At 52.1% G+C, this 20,824-nt stretch overlaps 1 pseudogene across 1 annotated transcript in view; it reads left to right on the top strand.

Moving 5' to 3' along the window:
• LOC137415373 (mothers against decapentaplegic homolog 4-like) overlaps positions 1–20,824 on the top strand; it is a 136,934-nt pseudogene that overhangs the window by 103,888 nt on the left and 12,222 nt on the right. The window contains exons 10-12 of the transcript XR_013624198.1: positions 2,037–2,225; positions 9,887–10,055; positions 10,809–10,947. The product of XR_013624198.1 is annotated as a mothers against decapentaplegic homolog 4-like (transcript). The remainder of the gene's footprint in view (positions 1–2,036; positions 2,226–9,886; positions 10,056–10,808; positions 10,948–20,824) is intronic.

The raw sequence follows: 20,824 nt of genomic DNA, 5'->3' as shown, positions 1-20,824 counted from the left end.
TTAAATCAGAAAATAAAAAGAAATGGCATTGACAAAATTATTGACACCCTTGAGTCCTAGACTTAATATTTGGTAGCACAGCCTTTGGACAAAATAACTGCAGTCAAGCGCTTCCTTTAGCCATAAATGAGCTTCCTGCACCTCTCCTCAACTGGCAGTTTGGCCCACACCTCTTGTGCAAACTGTTCCAGTTCTCCCAGATTTGAAGGGTGCTTTCTCCCAACTGCTGTTTTCAGATCTCCCCACAGGTGTTCAATGGGATTTAGATCTGGACTCATTGCTGGCCACTTCAGAACAGTCCAGCGTTTTGTCTTGAACCATTCCTGGTTGCTTTTTGAAGTGTATTTGGGGTCATTGTCCTGCTGCAAGACCCATGATCTTCGACAGAGACCCAGCTTTCTGACAATAGGTTGAACATTGTGCTCCAAAATGCCTTGGTAATCTCCTGATTTCATGATGCCATGCACATATTAAAGGCACCCAGTGCCAGAGGCAGCACAGCAACCCCAAAACGTCACTGAACCTCCTCCATGTTTGACTGTAGGGTAGGTGTTCTTTTCTTTGAAGGCTTCGTTTTGTTTTTTGTAAACATAAGAGATGATGTGCTTTACCAAAAAGCTCTAATTTGGTCTCATCTGTCCACAGGACATTCTCCCAGAAGGATTTTGGCTTGTTCAGGTGTGTTTTGGCAAACTCCAGTCGTGCTTTCTTATGTCTCTCTCTCTCAGCAGTGTGGTCCTCCTGGGTCTCCTACCATAGAACCCCCTTTCGTTGAGTTGGCGGCGGATGGTGCAAGTTGAACCTGTCGTACATTGTGTCTGAAGGTCAGCTTGAATCTGTTTGGCAGTTGATCGAGGTGCTTTCTCTACCTTACTAACAATCCTTCGCTGCAATCTTCAATCAAGTCCTCTCTTGCGGTCACGTCCTGGGAGGTTGTCTACAGTGCCATGGGCCTTAAACCTCCTGATAACATTGAGTACGGTGGACACAGGAACATCAAGGTCTCTGCAGATGGACTTGTAGCTTTGAGATTGTCGATGCTTGGCTACAATCCTGTGTCTGACCTCCTCAGACAATTTCCTGGTTTTCTTTCTTTTCTCCATGCTCATTGTGGTACACACAGTGACACAAAACAGCAGAATGACTTATTTTCTCTATTCAAACTGGTTGAATGAGTGATTTTTATATTGCAGGCATCTGCAACTCACCACAGGTGAGTTCAATTCCAAAGTAAAGGAGAATCACCTGCTTGAAATCTAATTATTTCTAACAACTTCTGTAAGGTGCCAATAATATTGTCTGGGCCATTTTAGGATTTCTTTGTGGAATAAGCTAAGATTTCGTAATTTATTCAGCTTTTTTGTTTTGTTCCACTGCAAACCAAAGAAATACATATGTGGATACCAAAATATATTTTAATTTCAACAATTTTCTGGAAAACATAGTGCATTATTTGAAAAAAGTGCATCGGTGCCAATATTTTTGGCCACCACTGAAGCATGATATCTCAAAAAGTTATGGATGGATTCAGACAAAACTTGCTGGACACGTTGGATGGGTGACCAGGATGAATCGATTCGATTTTGGTGAAGATCCAAGTTCAGATCCGGATACGAGAATTATTCAATTTTTGTAAGTGATTCTTTACAATTGAGAGATGGGGCCAAAAACGATATAAGAGCACGATATTTCATAAAGCTGTGTACGAGTTATGACAAAACTATGTGGATGAGTTGGTTTGGTAACAAGAACAAGCCGATTAGATTTTGGTTCAGGTCCGGATCCAGATCTGGCCTATCAGTGGGATGCAAAACGTAAACTGTTCAGCCTGGTATGCTCTCTACTGAATGCTGTTCTAGTTTCTCAGATTTTATCTCGCACCCTTACTTGCTGCCAGGATCCGCACAGCTCAGTCACATGGCACAAACACGGTGATATTGAGTCAAATAAACTATCTGGGTTAATTATTTGCTCAATATAAATGGTGAATCTCTTTTGCTCTTTCTAACGCTTGTAGTTTATTCTCCCAATTCCTCCAAAGGCCCTGAGTTTTGGTGTTCCATTGGTTACTTTGAAATGGACGTCCAGGTGGGCGAGACATTCAAAGTCCCATCTGGCTGTCCAGTGGTGACTGTAGATGGTTATGTGGATCCTTCAGGTGGAGACCGGTTCTGTCTTGGCCAGCTTTCTAATGTACATCGAACTGAAGCCAGTGAAAGAGCACGGTGGGTCACACCTGTATATTTTCATCATTGTCAATGCCGCTTCCTATCGTGTAATACCACCCCCTTCCCTCTGGACCCTCCCAGTCCTTCCCCTCACACCTACCCATTTACTTCTCCCCTTAGGAGCATATTTTGATTCAGTGCATATGTTTTGCTTAGATGTATTTGAATGCCACTCTCAGGTTGCAACATTAGCTCTTTTAGCCTTTGGTCTCAGAAAAAATTTGAGATTTAAAAAATATTTGAAATGAGGTGCCAAATAAACCCGATATGGAACCCTTTAGGTGGAGCAGCATAACGGTGAGTTTATTTTGTGGGATTATTTCCAGCTGTTATTGATGCCCTCAAACAAACAAACAAACAAGCAAACAAACAAACAAACGGAGTGAAAACTGAGTTCTCCCTTTCGGTGCACATCATCGCCGGGCTCCTTCGCGCCTGGCGATGATGTGATGCTACGCCTAGAGATGGAATAGGGAGGGGCGGTATACAATAACCATGTTCACTTCATTTCATATGCAATATGTAGCTGCTTGTTGCATCATTGCTGGAAGTGTGGCTGTGTCACCGACGCAGTTCCCCCTCTCGGATTGAGCAGGAATTTTGTAATTTGTTCTGGGTGCTGGCGATAGCTCACCTCCTGTTCTCAAAGAATGCCATGGGATCTTTAACACCCATCAACTAATGTTGGCTGATGGGATGCCCAGTTCAATGCACACACACTGATGCCTTGACCTGCCTGCAAGACAACAGGATGACAGTTTATAGCTGGATCAGAGGTCAGACCCAGGCTAAACAGCTCAGAGGCGAATGTTCATACTTTTAGGCCATCCTGCTAGTCGTATGAGACAACCATGAGAAAATGTTTCGATGCATCATTACTGAAGCAGTTGGGATATGTGAATAGCTAGACGTTCCTACAACAACTCCAAGGCGAGCAGGTGTACATAGACATGTCAGAAACTACTCTGCCGAGGACAAATGAAGTTTCTACTGTCCATAAATCGTTATTACATCATTACAAAGATATTATAACTGACCTACTTCTAAAGCACCTTGACCAGTTTGGCCTCATTACAGGAGCCTTTTTAACATGGCCCAAATGCTCCATTACATTGGCTACTTCCAAAGAGTACAGACAGAGAGTCACCATCCAACATTGTTTATGGTGATACTAAAGCGCGGCGTTACGCGCGCTGCTTGTGAGCAAGGAGGAAGCGGACAAGCGGTAACATATAAACGTCTTTATTGTAAGAGCACACTGTAACACTGAACTGCTCCGGGCTGGGCGCCCGGTGTATATCATGAGGCCACGCCTACCCCTCGGGCGTGGCCACCGCCCACTTGGTGCGCGGAATGATGTCACCACGCCAGTGGGCTTTTGTGTCCGCCACACGCGCCCCCCCAGAATTCCCGCGCACCTGGAGGGCCAGTTTGCGGGGCAGACGAATGACCCGGCCAAAGCGCCCCCTGGCGATCGGCGGCGTCCGGGGTGCAGGGATGCCAGGTGGGATGCCCCTGGCTGCCCCTGGGATGGGTGCAGGACCGGGGGGCGGCGTGGCGGCGGGGCTGGGTGGTGCCGGGGGTCCACCCGCAGGAGGGCGGCCCCGACGTGGGGGTCGGGCCACTGGCGGTGGATGGTCCACATCGAGGTGGGCCGGCTTGAGGCAGTCTACCGAAACGCGGTCAGGAGTACCGCCGATGTCCAGGGTGAAGTGCTTCGCCCCGGTCTCCAGCACGCGGAAAGGCCCGTCGTACGGGGGCCGCAGTGGTGTCCGATGGGCATCGTGGCGGACGAAGACGTACTCCGCCGTGCGAAGCTCCGGGGCGACGTGCGTCGGTGGGTGCCCGTGGCATGCCGTTGGCACCGGGGCGAACCTCTGGGCGGTCTCTTGCAGAGCGGAGCGCTGCTGTGCCGCGGACCATGGTGCCGTGGAGTCGGGGAGGAACTTGCCCGGCACCCGCAGCGGTTGCCCGAAGACCAACTCCGCCGCGGATGCGCGCAGGTCCTCCTTGGGCGCCGTCCGGAGGCCCAGCAGGACCCAGGGGAGCCTGTCGACCCAGCCGCCGTCGCGGAGGGTGGCCCGGAGCGCGGCCTTCAATGAGCGGTGAAATCGCTCACACAGGCCGTTAGCCTGGGGGTGGTAGGCCGTGGTTCGGTGCAGCCGGACCCCGAGCCCCTGCGCAACCGCCCCCCAGAGCTCCGAGGTGAACTGGGGGCCGCGGTCGGATGAGATGTCTGAGGGGGCGCCGAACCGGGCGACCCAGGTGGCGATGAAAGCCTGCGCGACATCGGCCGCCGTTGTCGACGCCAAGGGCACGGCCTCCGGCCACCGGGTGGTGCGGTCCACCATGGTGAGGACGTAGGTGAAACCCCGCGAGGGGGGCAGAGGTCCCACCAGGTCCACGTGGACGTGGTCAAACCGGCGTTCCGGCACCGTGAACGGGGCCAACGGGGCCTGGGTGTGCCGGTGCACCTTGGCGCGCTGGCACGCGAGGCACGTCCTGGCCCAGCCGCGGACGGCCTTCCGGAGGCCATGCCAGACGAACTTGTCGGCGATGAGCCTTTGGGAGGCCCTCGCGCCCGGGTGGGACAGGCCGTGGATGGCGTCAAACACCTGGCGCTGCCAGCCCGCGGGCACGATGGGGCGAGGACGCCCGAGGGAGACGTCGCACAAGAGGGCCTCGCCCGCGCCGTCGAACGGCACCTCGGTGACGCGGAGGCCCGTGACGGCGGTCCGTAAGGCCTGGACGTCGGGGTCAGCGGCCTGGTCCGCTGCCATCCGGGCATAGTCGATGCCGAGGTGGACTGCGTGGGCGACGGCCCGGGAAAGGCAATCCGCCACCGGGTTGTCCTTCCCCGCGAAGTGCTGGATGTCCGTCGTGTACTCGGACACGGCCGAGAGGTGACGCTGCTGCCGGGCCGACCACGGCTCGGTGACCTTGCCCATCGCGAAGATCAGCGGCTTGTGGTCGACGAAGGCAGTGAATGCACGGCCCTCGAGCAGATGGCGGAAGTGCCTGACCGCCAAGTGAAGTCCGAGCAACTCGCGGTCGAAGGTACTGTAACGGCGTTCGGGCAGGCGAAGCTGCCGGCTAAAGAACGCCAGCGGTTGCCAAGCTCCACGCACCCATTGCTCGTGCACCGCGCCCACCGCGTAGTCCGAGGCATCGGTGGTGAGGGCGATCGGTGCATCTGGCGCCGGGTGTGCGAGCATGGTGGCGTTAGCCAAGGCGAGCTTCGCGCCCGTGAACGCCGTGTCCATCTGCTCGGTCCAGGTAACGTCGCCTTTGCCCGGCTTACCTCGGAGAGCTTCGTGCAGGGGGCGCAGGAGCTGGGCGATACGGGGCAGGAACCGATGGTAAAAGTTCACCATGCCCAGGAACTCCTGCAGCCCTCTGATCGTGCGGGGGCGCGGAAACCCCTTCACCGCCTCCACCTTGGCCGGCAGGGGGACGGCTCCGTGCCTGGTGACACGGTGCCCCAGAAAATCGATTGTGGCGGTGCCGAACCGGCACTTTGCGGGGTTCACAATCAGGCCATGCTGGCCCAGGCGTTCGAAGAGCGTGCGGAGGTGGCGTAGGTGCTCTTCGCGGGACGCGCTGGCGACGAGGATATCGTCCAGGTAGACGTAGACAAAATCCAAGTCGCGCAGGACGCTGTCCATCAGTCGCTGGAACGCCTGAGCCGCATTCTTCAGACCGAAGGGCATGCGCAGGAACTCGAAGAGTCCGAATGGCGTGATGACCGCCGTCTTCGGGACGTCCTCCGGCCTGACGGGGACCTGATGGTAGCCGCGTATGAGGTCCACCTTCGAGAAGAAGGACCTGCCCGCCAAACGGGCGGAAAAGTCCTGAATGTGGGGGACGGGGTAGCGGTCGGGAGTCGTGGCGCCATTGAGACGGCGATAGTCCCCGCACGGTCGCCATCCCCCGCCGGGCTTCGGCACGATGTGCAGCGGCGACGCCCAAGCGCTCTCTGAGCGCCCTACGATGCTGAGTCGCTCCAGGGTAGCGAACGCCGCTTTTGCCACCGCCGGCTTTGTCGGCTCGAGGCGGCGTGCCCGGGCGTAGACCGGTGGCCCGACGGTGGGGATGTGATGGGCCACCCCATGCTTGACGGCCCCCGCCGAGAAGGTGGGCCGCGTGAGGTCCGGGAAGCCGGCGAGGAGGCGGGTGAATGCGTCCGCCGCCGGAAGCGTACAGACCAACGTGGCCGGAACCGAATCATTCGGCAAGCCGCTTGGCAAGCCGCTCGTTGAGCTGGGCAACGCACAAGCGAGCGAGCTGAACGTCTCGGCCTGGACAAGACGTCTGCGCTTGACGTCGACCAGGAGCCCATTAGCGCACAGGAAGTCCGCGCCAAGCAGTGCCATGGGCACGTCGGCGGTGACGAACGTCCATCGGAAAACCTGCCCTCCAAACCGCAGAGAGGCAGCGTTTTCCGTACGTACGGATGGGCGTCCCGTTCGCGGCAAGCAGCGCGGGGCCCCCACCCGCGGCGTGCTTGTCTGACGTGCCGGCGGGAATGACACTCACCTGCGCTCCCGTGTCGCACAGGTAACGGCGCCCGGAGAAGGTGTCCGTTATGAACAGCAGGCTGCTCGAACGGCCGGCGCTCATCGCCACTATTGAGCGCCGGCCCGGGCGTTTCCCGACCCGTTGAAGGAGCACGGCGGATGACACCGCCGAGCTTCGTGGCCGAACTTGGCGTGGAACCAGCACCAGGTGGTGGAGCTGGAGGAGCGCGGCTGGCTCCGCCAGGCCGGTGGAGTTGGCGGGTTTCCCCGCGGTGGCGGTTTTCGCCGCGGCGGTGGGCGGGGCGTGGCGGCGTTCACGAGGTGCGTATCAGCATGCTGCGTATGCTGTAGAAGCTGATGCTGTGGAACATGCTGCTGAACATCAGCGTCGAGGGCCGTGACGGCCACGCCGACGCTCGCCCGCGTGTCCGAAGCGGCGAAGTACCTGTCCGCCTCGGCTGCCAATGCTCGGGGCTCCGTTAGCTCGGTCCCGGGCAACGCGAGGCGAACCTGCGCTGGAAGTTGATGCCGGAAAAGCGCCCGGAATAGCGAACCGGGGGCTTCGTCGCCCAACAGTGACAGCATATGGTCCATTCGGACCGACGGGCGCGTCTCACCGAGCTCGGGGAGATCCAGGAGGCGGTCGGCCCGTGCGTCGTCTGTGAGGCCGAACGTGGCTAGGAGTAGTCGCTTGAGTGCCTCGTACTTGTGGCCGTCCGGTGGGTGGCGAAGGACGGACACAACTCGAGCGGCCGTGCCGGGCCCGAGGGAGGCGACGACATGGCAGTAGCGCATGTCGTCGTTGGTGAGGCGCCGAAGCTGAAATTGGGCTTCGGCTTGAACGAACCAGACTTCGGCCTGGGCCTCCCAAAATTCGGGAAGTTTAATCGCCATTGCCTTGTCGTTGGCCATTGCAATGGCGTCGTGTTCGGAAGGATCGCTACGGCAGATCCAACGTCGAGGGTCACCAGTAAAGCGCGGCGTTACGCGCGCTGCTTGTGAGCAAGGAGGAAGCGGACAAGCGGTAACATATAAACGTCTTTATTGTAAGAGCACACTGTAACACTGAACTGCTCCGGGCTGGGCGCCCGGTGTATATCATGAGGCCACGCCTTCCCCTCGGGCGTGGCCACCGCCCACTTGGTGCGCGGAATGATGTCACCACGCCAGTGGGCTTTTGTGTCCGCCACAATACAATCTTTTTTGAAAGCAATTTCTTTATTGTTCAACTTACACATGTCCAACAGGTCTCGAGTCAAACAAATATTGTCATGAATCTCTCATCATGGAAAACTATAAGATTGATATTCATGTACTAAATGTTCTAACATGGATTTGGTGCAATAAACTACAACAAAACGGTAGTTCCCCATGCTACACACATTCTTCTTACTGAACCAGCAGCTACACACATGGTTCATAAAATTCATCAAATCCCACTGGAGTTCCATCCAGTCCTGGTACCATTCCCAATGCCAGTGTCTCAAGTGATTGCCCACGTTATCTCAGTGATTCAGTGCCAATCTATCCCTTGGCTCACACTGAGGCAGAAATTTTCTGTGAAAAGCTGCATTCCATCATCCTGCACATCCACAGTGGCTAACAAACTAGAATAACATTCAGAACCCAACACTTTTACTCTTATTTCTGTTTGGATTTTCACTATTTCATCTATGTTGTTTATACACTCGGCAGCTGTATTTCGTGATTTGTGGATCTGAAAATGCTGGCTGCCTTACTCAGTCGGACATACCAGTTTGCCCAATATCTGACCTATGTGGTTGTTGAATTGACTGACCATTTTGCTGATTTCTGTGAGAGACGTAGAAAACCAAACCTTTCACTTCATTTTCCTTTCATTTTTTCCTTTCAAAAAGGAAATTTTTCCTTTCGACATTTTCCTTTCAAACCTTTCATTTTCATAGAAAACCAAACATGATTTAAATCACTGGTGCATTACAATGCACCAGTAATTGAAATGTCCGTGCACTGTAATGCCACAATCTATCCCAAATATTTTGTAACTGGATTTTGGAATTTCTTTTAGACAGACCATATGTGGTCAAAATTGGTTCGAATATTTCTTAGACAATCACCTTGAACACCATCAAGAGCACCTCAGGGCTGTGCTTTATCCACGGTTTTATATTCATTGTTTACTCATAGCTCACTGGTGGTGAAATTTGCAGAGGCCACGGCCGTTGCTGGCTTGGTTCTCAACAATGAAGTGTTTACTGTAAGCAAATCGAAAGAAATGTCGAATGTTGTTCTCCAAACAATCTCGAACATCGCAAAGATGAAGGAAATTATTGTTGACTTTTGGATAAACAAAACGCCCATTCGACCCTTGGTTATTCACTATTCTGAAGCTGAAATTGCCAGTTCTTTTAAATTCTTGGTCATACATATTTTCGATGATCTTAAGTGGGAGATAAACACCAATCACTGTATGAAGAAGGCTCTGCAACGGTTGTTCTTTCTTTGAAGGTTGAAAGGATCCGGTGTATGCCATCATGTGTTGATCAAATTATTACTCTTGAGTAACAAAAAGAGCTAAAACGCTGTCATCTGAATGAGTTCCACACAGTACACAACATTTTTGATCTTCTTCGGTCGGGTAAATGATATCGTTCCATCAAGCCCAACTCCAAGCTCTTGCACAACAGCTTTAACCCGACTGCAATTAACACCCTCGATTCATCTATGTCGAAACTTTTTGTAAGTTTTGTAAGTATCTGAAGAATGGATATGGATATTTCAAACCATACCACTTATTTCTTCACCAAAATGTTGTTTTAGGGATCTCTATACACTCATCACAATTAGTTTATTTCTTATTCAATGTTATTTTTAAGCCTACTATCTATTACTAGTCGATGCCATTTTTAAGCATTCACTGCCAAAGTGCTTCTTATTGTATGTGCATCATATATTATACAGTGTATATGAGAATAAACTAATTATATTGTTTTTATGATTATTAAATCATTAATGAAAGCACACTGGAATAATGAGGATGAAATTGGAAGTTAACATTTACACATGGTGTGTTCCCATGTTTTCACTAATTTTGATTATTATACAGTATTTCAAGCTGTCATTCAGAAGTGTTGTTGTGTTTATCTCCCGCCTTACTTAAAGCCTCCATATTGGGAAAGGAGTAGAGCTGGAATGCCGTGGAGAGGGCGATGTGTGGGTCAGGTGCCTAAGCGACCATGCCATATTCGTGCAGAGCTACTACTTGGATCGAGAGGCTGGTCGTGCACCAGGAGACATCGTGCACAAGATCTACCCGGGTGCAAACATAAAGGTAGGGCTATATGACCACAGACTCATTGTGCATTGTGTAAGCAGCACCAATAAGAGTTGTTGTTGTTGTATAGCACCAGACATCTCTCTCAAACAAGCCCGTGGCATGGAGACAGCCGATCAATCTCCCAGGAGCGACCCAGAGATACCCCACATCCAGGATGGTGTACCCCCGCCTTTACTGGGTCAGGGCGACGACAGAGTTAAGCACTGGAAGAGAGAGAAAGAGAGAGAAAGAGAGAGAAAGAGAAAGAAAGAGGCAAAGACAAGAGGGAAAGGGCCGGCCCATGGAGTCCGATCATCCATGATCGCACTGCCCTGACAAATCCGGCCAGCATGGAAGAATGGGGAAGATTTTGCCCCCGACTTGCATTGGAGGGTACAACCACCACGAAAAGGCATCCCCGATAGTTGTTCCAATAAGAGTTGGCCTGTTTGGTGTTCTCATTTGAGCACATTGATTCAGGATTCTGGGATTCCAGTTCCATTTTTCTATCATTTCTTATTCTGTTAATTTATCCATTACTATAAATTCCTTGGTCGCACATTCTTTCAGAGTTTTTATAATCAAGGGTTTTTTGCATGGCTTTAAGGTGGGGGTGGGAGGGGGCTGGTAGTTGGTTGATATTTATGTGTCAGAGGTATTTCTATCCTTACGTCCTCTGATGATTCCTAACGTCCAATGATTCCTAACTTCCTTGCCCTACATATGCAACTCCATGAACGTGAATGAACAGGTTCCTTCTCGTTGCAGGTGTTTGACCTGTGCCAGTGCCATCGACAGATGCAGCAGCAGGCAGCCACTGCACAGGTTGCTGTTGCAGCACAGGCAGCTGCCGTGGCTGGAAACATCCCTGGTCCAGGTTCTGTTGGTGGGATTGCTCCAGCCATAGGCAAGTAAGAAGTAAAGGCCGATATATATATATATACATATATATATATCGTTGCGGATTCCCCGAAGCCTGTTCCCGTTACAAAGGGGAGATTAAACCCCTTTTTCCCCCTGGGTCTTCGGGTCCGCGAGACCGAGTCGCCACTTCCGGGCAAACGTGGAAAAGGGCTTCGGGACAAATTCACACATACCTTTGGTACCCACGCTGCAACGGAAGTGGGGATCGAGCCTCGCACGAGCCACGCTTAATCGAGTATGCCCGAGCGGAATGCGTATCACGTGACTCGTGCTGTTACTTTTCTATTGGAACCAGATTAGAGCAGTTTTATTCGTACCATGCGAAACCAATGATGGAAAAGACATGACGGTCAAATCAGAAGAAAGAACAGGATTTATTTACACTATGCACAATGATTCGTAGAAGGAAAGGGACACAGGGCAGAGCTTAGTCAGTCTTAACTTATCCCCAGACAATGGGCCCACTCACATACACGGGGAGATGGAGGAAGGATGTTCGCGCGCCAAACGCGCCTGCTTCGGTCGCTCCGGGACAGCTCACCCGGCGTGGCCCTCTGGCGGTCATGGCATGTATCCAGGCGAAGGCAGGCAGGAGGAAAATCGCGTGTCTGTGGCCCGGCACGGGTCGTTCTTTACAGCGCGCGATTAATACTGCGCAGAGCGCGGGGAACAGGGCAAAGTTTGTGTACAACGAGGCAATTCAATACGTTCTGCCTTCTCGTGCCGTTCGTTCTCTTAATCTCGTGCGCTCCTGATCCACCGTCTCCTCTCGTCTCCGTCTCATCTGCCGTATTCTGCAAACTGCCCTGGGGGGGGGGGGGGGGGGGGGGGGAGGCTCGGAACAGGGTTATATGGCCCCGCCCCGGCCCGACTCGAATGTTCCAAACCCCGCCTCTGGTCGTCGTGGTTAGCCACTCTCCTCGAGCCCTGATTGGCAACTCATGCTTACCGATGGCTTCTCCTGCCCCGCCTTCCTTCGGCCTCGGTCGACTTGTTCAGGCCTGCCGCGTGGTACTTCAGCGCTAAACCAAAACCAAAGCGCCATAAGAACACCTAATCTCACTAGCCTACTCAATGCAAAACTAAACACAGGAAAGGGCTACGCTTACATTTACTAAGAAATAACTGAACTATCGCGAGGCTACATGTTGTGGTGTAACTAACTAAGAGGGGAAATTAACCTTCATTTCAAAACCGCAACACTACACCCCTCCCTCGTCAGACTCGTCCCCGAGTCGAAACCACCAATGGAACGACCGGTAGAGAGTGACATGCAAAATTAACCTTACTTTTAAATGTGACACATAGGTGTGGTTCCCCCTAACATTTACTCTGACCCGTGTGTGCGACATTTTTAGCACTAGATATGTCCCTCCTATTGCGTTGAGCAGCTACCTCACAGTTTCACGCCCACAACTACCCGAGTATTTCCGGAATTTCAAACTAAACACATAGCCGGTGGGCAGTATTCTTATATTTACAAGCACAAAACTTAACTTTATTTACAATGCTATGACCCAGGACCTGTTCTTTTTGGAAGAGAAGATTGGAGGGGAGAGAAAACACAGCAAAAACACACTCATAAATGACATTTGCTGCTTGCTTCTTGCATCTTGCTTCTTGCTTCTTCTGTGTGCATATATCAAACCGGCTGGCCCCCTGACCGGCATACAGGCCATTTGAAACTTCAATGCCATCTAAACTTGCACATCTTCTTATGCCTAGCACACAATAATAAAATGCACAAAAATGCTTTTATTTTGCCACCAGGGCAATCTCACGTGGTCCGACTGCGTGGCATTAATGCCACTCAAACATGTGGTCCGAAGTGCAAGATGATTTTGCAGCAAAATGCTGCACAGCAGAGGTGCAAGGCCACAAGGCTTGTGGTCCATAAGTGTGAGTGTAACAAGGTGCAGCAAAGTGGTTGTGGCAGCAAAGTGCTGCACAGTTCAGCTGCACAGGTGCAACAAATGTGCAGCAAAAGGATATGGCAGCAAGGTGCTGCACAGGTCGGCTGCACTGATGAAACGGTGCAGAATGGATGCTGCTCAGGTCGATGGTGCTGCACTGTTCGGCCTCCAAAATGGTCCTGGGGTGGGGGGAGAGACAAGGCACAACAAGCAAGCGGAAAGCACACAGTGGCACATAGAAAACAAGGTAACGCGGCGCGAGGGACGCGGAAGAGCGAGCAGAGCAGGCTCGTCCCTAACCCCCACCGTCGCCTACCCTACCCTAGCCCCCCTTGTATTCACAATCCGTCACTACGTCTTGTCTCCCATATCCCCCTCTAATTCCAAATTCGTCTCCCAATCCCTCCCAGGGAGGAAGGGATGGAACAAACACAATGTCTCACGTACGTCGTGATGCGTCTTTACAATCCAAACGGCTTACAGAGCCTCGGTGTGGAGCTCGTTCTCCTTGGTGACTGGCTGTGGATAGTGCGAAGGGATTTCTCACCCTAACTACTCTAGTAACATTAACTCATTTAAACTACCCGGGGTCGTACCCTGCCAATCGGCCTCTTTAAACTATGTGGTTCTAAGAACCCGTATTCCCATTGCCCACATGGTGCCCTCCAAAATTTGGGTCTCACTCCCGCAAATTTTCTCTCTGTGCCCTCGCACAATTTCGGGGCTGGGTCGTGTGGCCCTACCAGCAGGTCTACCTACCTGCGCACCTCCGCCACTGAAGCCGCCACCCGAGCTTACCTGCTCCTGCGACTACCTAACTGGGGAAGGCCCTCTCTGGCGCTTACCCCCTGATTCCCAGCTTGGCATTGGGCAACCCCGGTCTTCTCCTGGGATCGTCGGGCCCCACTCAACAACTCACAACTACCCTAACTGGGGAAGGCCCTTCCTGGTGCTTACCCCTCTTGGCCCACCTTGGCATCGGGCAACCCGGGTCTTCTCCTGGGATCCTCGGGCCCCACTCAACAACTCACAACTACCCTAACTGGGGAAGGCCCTTCCTGGCGCTTACCCCTCTGTGCCCACCTTGGCTTCGGGCAACCCGGGTCCTTTGCTGGGAACCTCGGGCCCCACTCACAACTACCCTAACCGGCTCCCAGAGCCTACCTGCTGCCTCACCTGGCCGGCAAACTACCAGTGGCGGAGTGCCTCAATAACTACACGCACCAATTAAGCCACACGCCCAGCCATGTCACTGACCCAGTGACCCATGCACCCAACAAAACACTTCGTTCTACTACCTGCACCACAGATGTCAATATCCATGCAAATTTACCTATGCCCTCTACCTGGCTTTACACTACCCACCCTGGGCTTTCGTGAATGGGCTCCACCTCCCCCCATTCAGTCCTTCGCACCATGCATTCCACACCTTTTATTCCACACCAAGCATTCCACACCATTTATCTCGCACGCCACTTTTCTCGCACACCTCTTGTGCTCACACACCTCAAAAACAAATCCTTTTATTTTCCACACACAATTCCACAAACACTACAACACAATTCCTCACACACACCGGTCAGACCTCCCCGGTCTGACTTCTACTTTCTGACCCAGCTATGTTCCCTCTCCCCCTCAATCCTCCTCCTTGGTGATTTCAATATCCACATGGACTCCACTGACTCCACAATAACCACTGACTTCACTGATTTACTCACTTGCTTTAACCTCACTCAACATGTCAACTTTCCTACGCATATCCGTGGTCACATTTTGGACCTTGTCTGCTCCACTGGATTAATTTTGCACCATCTCTCTGGCTCCGACCTCACCCTCTCTGACCACTTAGCCATCACTATGACCATCAACATCCCCACCCCAACACCAAGACATTATCGCACTATCAACTTCCGTAAGCTAAACGCTCTTTCACCTACCTCATTCTCATCCACCCTCTCTGAAAAAATGTCCACTTCTCCCTTCATTGACCTGCACACCCCTTCCGACCTCACTGACTACTACAACCACACTCTCTCCTCCTGCCTTGACCAGCTTGCGCCTGTAAAAACCAAAACAGTTTCTTTCACCCATTCTGCTCCCTGGTTTACCCCTGAACTCCGCCTGATGAAAACTCGTGCTCGCCAACTTGAAAGACTCCGCAATAAAACAGGTCTCACAGTTCACTCCCAAGCCTACAAGGACCACCTACAACACTACAAAGATGCCCTCTCCCATGCCCGCTCCGCCTACTACTCTCAAATTATCCACTCTGGCTCCGGAAACCCAAAAGCACTCTTCTCGACAATAAACAAACTCCTCCGCCCCCTGGACACCACCACCCAGTCATTCACAGTAGACAACTGCATCTCCTTCCTTTCTTTCTTCCAACGCAAAATTGACAACATCTACAACAGCTTGACCACCACCGCACCCGCTCCCCCTCCAACCACCTGCCCCCCCCTTATCCTGCCTTCCCCTGTCTCAATTCTCCCCGGTCTCCCCTACTGACCTCTCTGAACTCCTCATAGGAATGAAAACTGCCACCTGCACTCTTGACCCCATCCCCTCCAGCTTTGTCAAGGCCTCCCTCCCTGCTCTCTCTCCACTTATCATTGCAACAATAAACTCCTCTCTGTCTACAGGCATCATCCCACCATCCCTCAAAATTGCTGCTGTTACCCCCATTCAAAAAAAACCTGGTCTAAACCCTGACACCCTAAATAACTTCAGACCCATCTCCAACCTACCCTTTCTGTCAAAAGTTTTGGAACGCGCTGTAGCCGCTCAACTCAAACATCACCTCTCTGCCAATAACCTGTATGAAACATTCCAATCCGGATTCCGCTCCAACCACAGTACTGAAACTGCTCTCCTCAAAATCACCAACGACCTTCTCCTCTCCTCTGACGCTGGCAACCTCAACATTCTCGTCCTCCTCGACCTCAGCACTGCCTTTGACACCATCGATCACACCATCCTCCTCACCCGACTTGAATCCACCTTTAACGTTACCGGCACTGCCCTCTCTTGGATTAAATCATACCTCTCTGACAGACGCTAGTTCATCTCCATCAATAACCGCAAATCCCCCACTGCTCCCCTCCCCCAAGGTGTCCCCCAAGGTTCAGTTCTTGGCCCCCTCCTCTTCATCCTTTACCTGTCCCTCCTCGGTCACTTAATCCGCCGTCATGGTCTCCAATTCCACTGCTTCGCCGATGACATCCAGCTTTTCATCTCCACCAAGTCCGTCTCCACTGACACCCACTCTATCCTGACAAACTGCATCTCTGAAATAAAATCCTGGCTTCAAATCAACTTCCTCAAACTTAACTGTGATAAATCTGAAATAATCATCATTGGCCCAAAAACGCTCACAAAATCCACCCATAACTTTGCCCTCAACATCGACGGTATCCCAGTATCCACCTCCCCTCTCATCCAGAATCTTGGCGTCATCTTTGACCAAACCCTCTCCTTCGACAAATACCTTAAACAGATCACAAAGACAGCCTTCTTTCACCTGAAAAACATCGCCCGTCTCAGCTCATCCCTCTCCTCCACGGCTGCAGAAACCCTCATCCACACCTTCATCACCTCCCGTCTGGACTACTGCAATAGCCTCCTCTATGGTTCACCCTCAACAATCACCAATAAACTCCAATACATTCAGAACTCCGCTGCCCGTCTACTCACCCATTCCCGGACCCGTGACCACATCACCCCCGTCCTTTACAAGCTTCACTGGCTCCCCATCTCCCAGAGAATCCAGTACAAAATCCTCCTCTTGACCTACAAAGCCCTCCATAACCTGGCCCCATCCTACCTGGCTGACCTCCTCTCCAGACACACTCCCACCCGCAACCTCCGCTCTGCTGGTACCAACCTCCTGACCCCCCCCCCCCCCATCTGGACCAAATTCAGATCCTGGGGGGACAGGGCCTTCTCCATCGCTGCTCCCACCCTCTGGAACTCACTACCTCACACCATCAGAGACTCCTCCTCACTCACCACATTCAAAACATCACTCAAGACCCACCTGTTCAGCACTGCATTCAACATTCAACCCACAGCATTTAACCCCTGACTATCACTTCTCCTTCTCCCTCCTTTTGCTTTAAATATTTCCCTATTGATTCTTGTCTTTTTGCAATTGTTGTTTTCATGTTTTGTTATGCATTATGTTTTGCACTCTGTCAAAGCGCCTTTGGGCTTCATGAAAAGCGCTATACAAAATAAATGAATTATTATTATTATTATTATCATCCAGCTGACTGCTTCCCCTAAAACTCGTGCTTCCCCGTCGTCCCTTTACACTATGCACTCCCTTTTCTTTATCATCCATCTAAGCTACCTACGTCCCCACTAGAGTACAGGTGTCACTACTTAAATCTTGTCCCTAAGGTCTTCTAGATCCCTAACATTATCCTAGTCCTCCCTCGGCTAGCTTCGGTGCCCCATGGAGGCAACCATTGCTGGCACCCCCATGTGCCTATCACTGCCATCCCCCTAAACGAATGCTCATGGGCCCTGTGGTGGGAGGAATGGTTACACTACCATTCCTCCACGCGGGGTACACTACTCTCCACAGTCCACTACACTCGAGCCTCTCCATGTGAATGTTCGTTGTCACCGCTCGACCTCGAAGGGCCGAGCGATCCATGCGGGTGGTTGGTCGCCTGTATGGGGTGTCCGTCCTTCATTTATGATCCAAGGGGGAGGTATGGATGGGCCAAGGTGCAGGGCTCCATCCCTGTGCGGGGCCTTGCGGTCCCACGCATGGTGACCCAACCGGCCACGGTCGGAGCACCGCACCCCACAGGGTGCGCGGCTCCGAAAACTCCTACCTCCCCTTGAACCTCGCCGGTTGCCTTTGCCGCCACGGCACGGCACCAACCATACAGTGCGGGGGCCGGTACGAATCGTGCACGCCGGTCCTTGTGAGACCGACGCGGCACCGATCCCTGCCGGTCCCTGCAGCACACCACTCACCAAGGGCTCGCATCTGCTACCCGTCCTGCTAGGCGCTACCCCGGTCGGTGTCGATGCTTGAGCCGCGTCCTCACCACTCGCGACCCACTCCGCACTTGCCCAACCAGGCGCCCACGCACCTCTCACACTCTCCGCTATCGCACACCCAGGCGCACCCGCGCCTCTCAAACATCCCGTTATCACACTCTCCTGGGCACACCCTTCTCTGACACACTCCGTAACACACTCGCGCTCCACGCATGCCCTCTCATACTCCGTGCCAGTCGCCCTCGTACACCGCACAATGGGCCCTTCACAAATTGTGCCACCCTCACTCATACACCGCACAATGGCCCAACCGTGAACGCCCGGGTCTCGCCCTTGTCCCAAGTGCGCCGAAAACCCGTTCGCGTCAAACACATCCGCGCCATTTTCACAACTCACCTCGGGGACCTCCTTCCCCGGCTGCACCTGCAAACTTTTTATTTCATTTGCAAGCCCGGCATCACGGTGCAAATTCAGACTTTGTTCAGGCTCCATAACCTCCCTCCGTGAGTTATTTTCTGTTTCTCCCATCTCTTCAATTTCAATTATTTATTTTTCTAGCTCGACGCTCATCGGCGCCCTTAAAATTTTCTCGTCCAACTCAGCCTTCGCCGGCGCCCTCAAAATTTATTTTCCAATGCGACGACCGTCGGCTTTTCTACACCCCGCGTCGCTACTCCCATAGCCCTGGTCAACTTGGCTGTCCTTTGCCCTAGCTCGCTCTCCGTGCGTTCCTCACACCGCGTCACCTCGTCGCGTACCACTGCTACTTCCTCGCTCAACCTGCGCCCAATGTCCTCCCCCATTTTTTTTCATGTCCCGGGTGGTTTTGTCACTTTGGGCATCTCATCTGCCGTATTCTGCAAATTGCCCTGGGGGGGGCTCGGAACAGGGTTATATGGCCCCGCCCCGGCCAGACTCGAATGTTCCAAACCCCGCCTCTGGTCGTCGTGGTTAGCCACTCCCCTCGAGCCCTGATTGGCGGCTCGTGCTTACCGATGGCTCCTCCTATCCCGCCTTCCTTCGGCCTCGGTCGACTTGTTCAGGCCTGCCATGTGGTATTTCAGCGCTAAACCAAAACCAAAGCGCCATAAGAACACCTAATCTCACTAGCCTACTCAACGCAAAACTAAACACAGGAAAGGGCTACGCCTACATTTACGAAGAAATAACAACTATCGTGAGGCTACATGTTGTGGTGTAACTAACTAAGAGGGGAAATTACCCTTTATTTCAAAACCGCAACAAAAACAAAAGTTAAATTACGACTGGGATTACGGACTAAAATTACAGTTCAGTACTTTGTGTAACCCCCACGAGCATTCAGGAGACCACGTACACGTTGAGGCATGCTGTTCACGAGATTTGCCAAGGTTTGGACAGGAATCGCTTGCCATGCAGTGACAATAGCCTTATGCAATTCACGCACAGAGGTCGGCTGCTGGTCCAAGTGGTCGATTTGACGCGTTAATTCTGCCCACAAGTTCTCTATCGGATTCATATCCAGGGACAGGGCAGGCCACTCCATATGCTCGACACCACAGTCAGCAAGAAAGTGTTGGATCATGCGAGCATGATGAGGCCGTGCATTGTCATCTTGGAAGACAAAGTTTCCTCGAAAGGCTGCACGAGCAAATGGAAGCAATGTTTCTTCCAGAATGGCCCTGTACTTGAACTGGTTCAGGTTTCCATTCAGAACAACCAGGTCAGTTTTGCCCCCTGCATGAAAAGCAGCCCAAACTGTCACCCCACCACCTCCAGCTTTGACTCTTGGCACTATACAATCTTTGTTGTAGGCTTCATGCACTTGTCTGCGCACTCGGACGCGGCCATCTTGACGATAGACCAGAAATGTAGACTCGTCACTGAAGATCACGTGATTCCAGTTCCCTGGCTGCCATTGACGGTGCTTTCTGGCCCACTGCAATCGGCGCTGGCTGTGTTGTCTGGTCAGGCGTGGCTTTCTCAGGGGATGCCTGGCACGATAGCCTGCTGGAACCAGTCGTTGGTTGACTAGCCTTCTGGATGCAGGCACATTTGTCAGTTGCTGCCACTCAGCCCTAAGCTGATTAGCTGACTTGGTACGGCCATTGCGGACTAACAGGTGCAGCTGGCGATCATCCCTTCTTGTGGTTCTGTGGGGAGGTCCTGGCCTCGGTATTGGAGTAGGGACACCCCTCTGAGCATTTCGTTTCAGGATCTTTGACACCTGACCTTGAGTGATTCCATACTGCCGAACAATAGCACGCTGTTTCATGCTGTAATTTCGTAAAGCCACCACTCCATGACAAACAACATTGTCGAGTTGACGGACCATCTCCAGAGGAAGCGGCAATAACTTTTGGAGACGTGCAGCAGTTGTTTTCCACTAATACAGAACGCAACAACCCTTGTATACCCGACTGTGAAGCCAATCATCAAATGCACCTGTCCGTACATTTTGCCACGCCACCTGTGATATAATCCTGTTGTTGACTTCTTGCTGCGACAGACAATCAGTGACATGGTTCTTTTAACAAATAAATCACCAAAGTGTAAAAGAAACTCACCAGATTGATATACTGAGTTAAGAAAGTAAACCCAAGTCAAGAAAAAATATATATTCCATATTAAATGCCAAGTCTGTATATCGCTAAATATAGGGGTTCATGTTTGTATTGGATAAAGGCACACCTACGTAGTTTGAACTATTCGAGTAATTTCAAGTCAGAGAGATGCCCCGCTGCCCTGTTGAGTCATTAGGAAATGTGATAGAAATGGATGCACCATTGCTGTGACGTTGCTGATATCCAGAGTGCCCCAGGAGATGACGACACTTACCCCAAACTCAGTAGCTGTATTTGTCTCGTCTAACAGTCTCATGTTGTCTCCTGTATTGATTGTGCTAGCGTGACTCGGCGCGTTCCGCGCACCTCACCACACGTCGTTTCAGAG

Source organism: Myxine glutinosa, chromosome 7 (genome assembly GCF_964187855.1).
Source record: "Myxine glutinosa chromosome 7, kmMyxGlut1.1, whole genome shotgun sequence".
Lineage (NCBI taxonomy): Eukaryota > Metazoa > Chordata > Myxini > Myxiniformes > Myxinidae > Myxine > Myxine glutinosa.
This window is presented reverse-complemented; position numbering and strand designations above follow the sequence as displayed.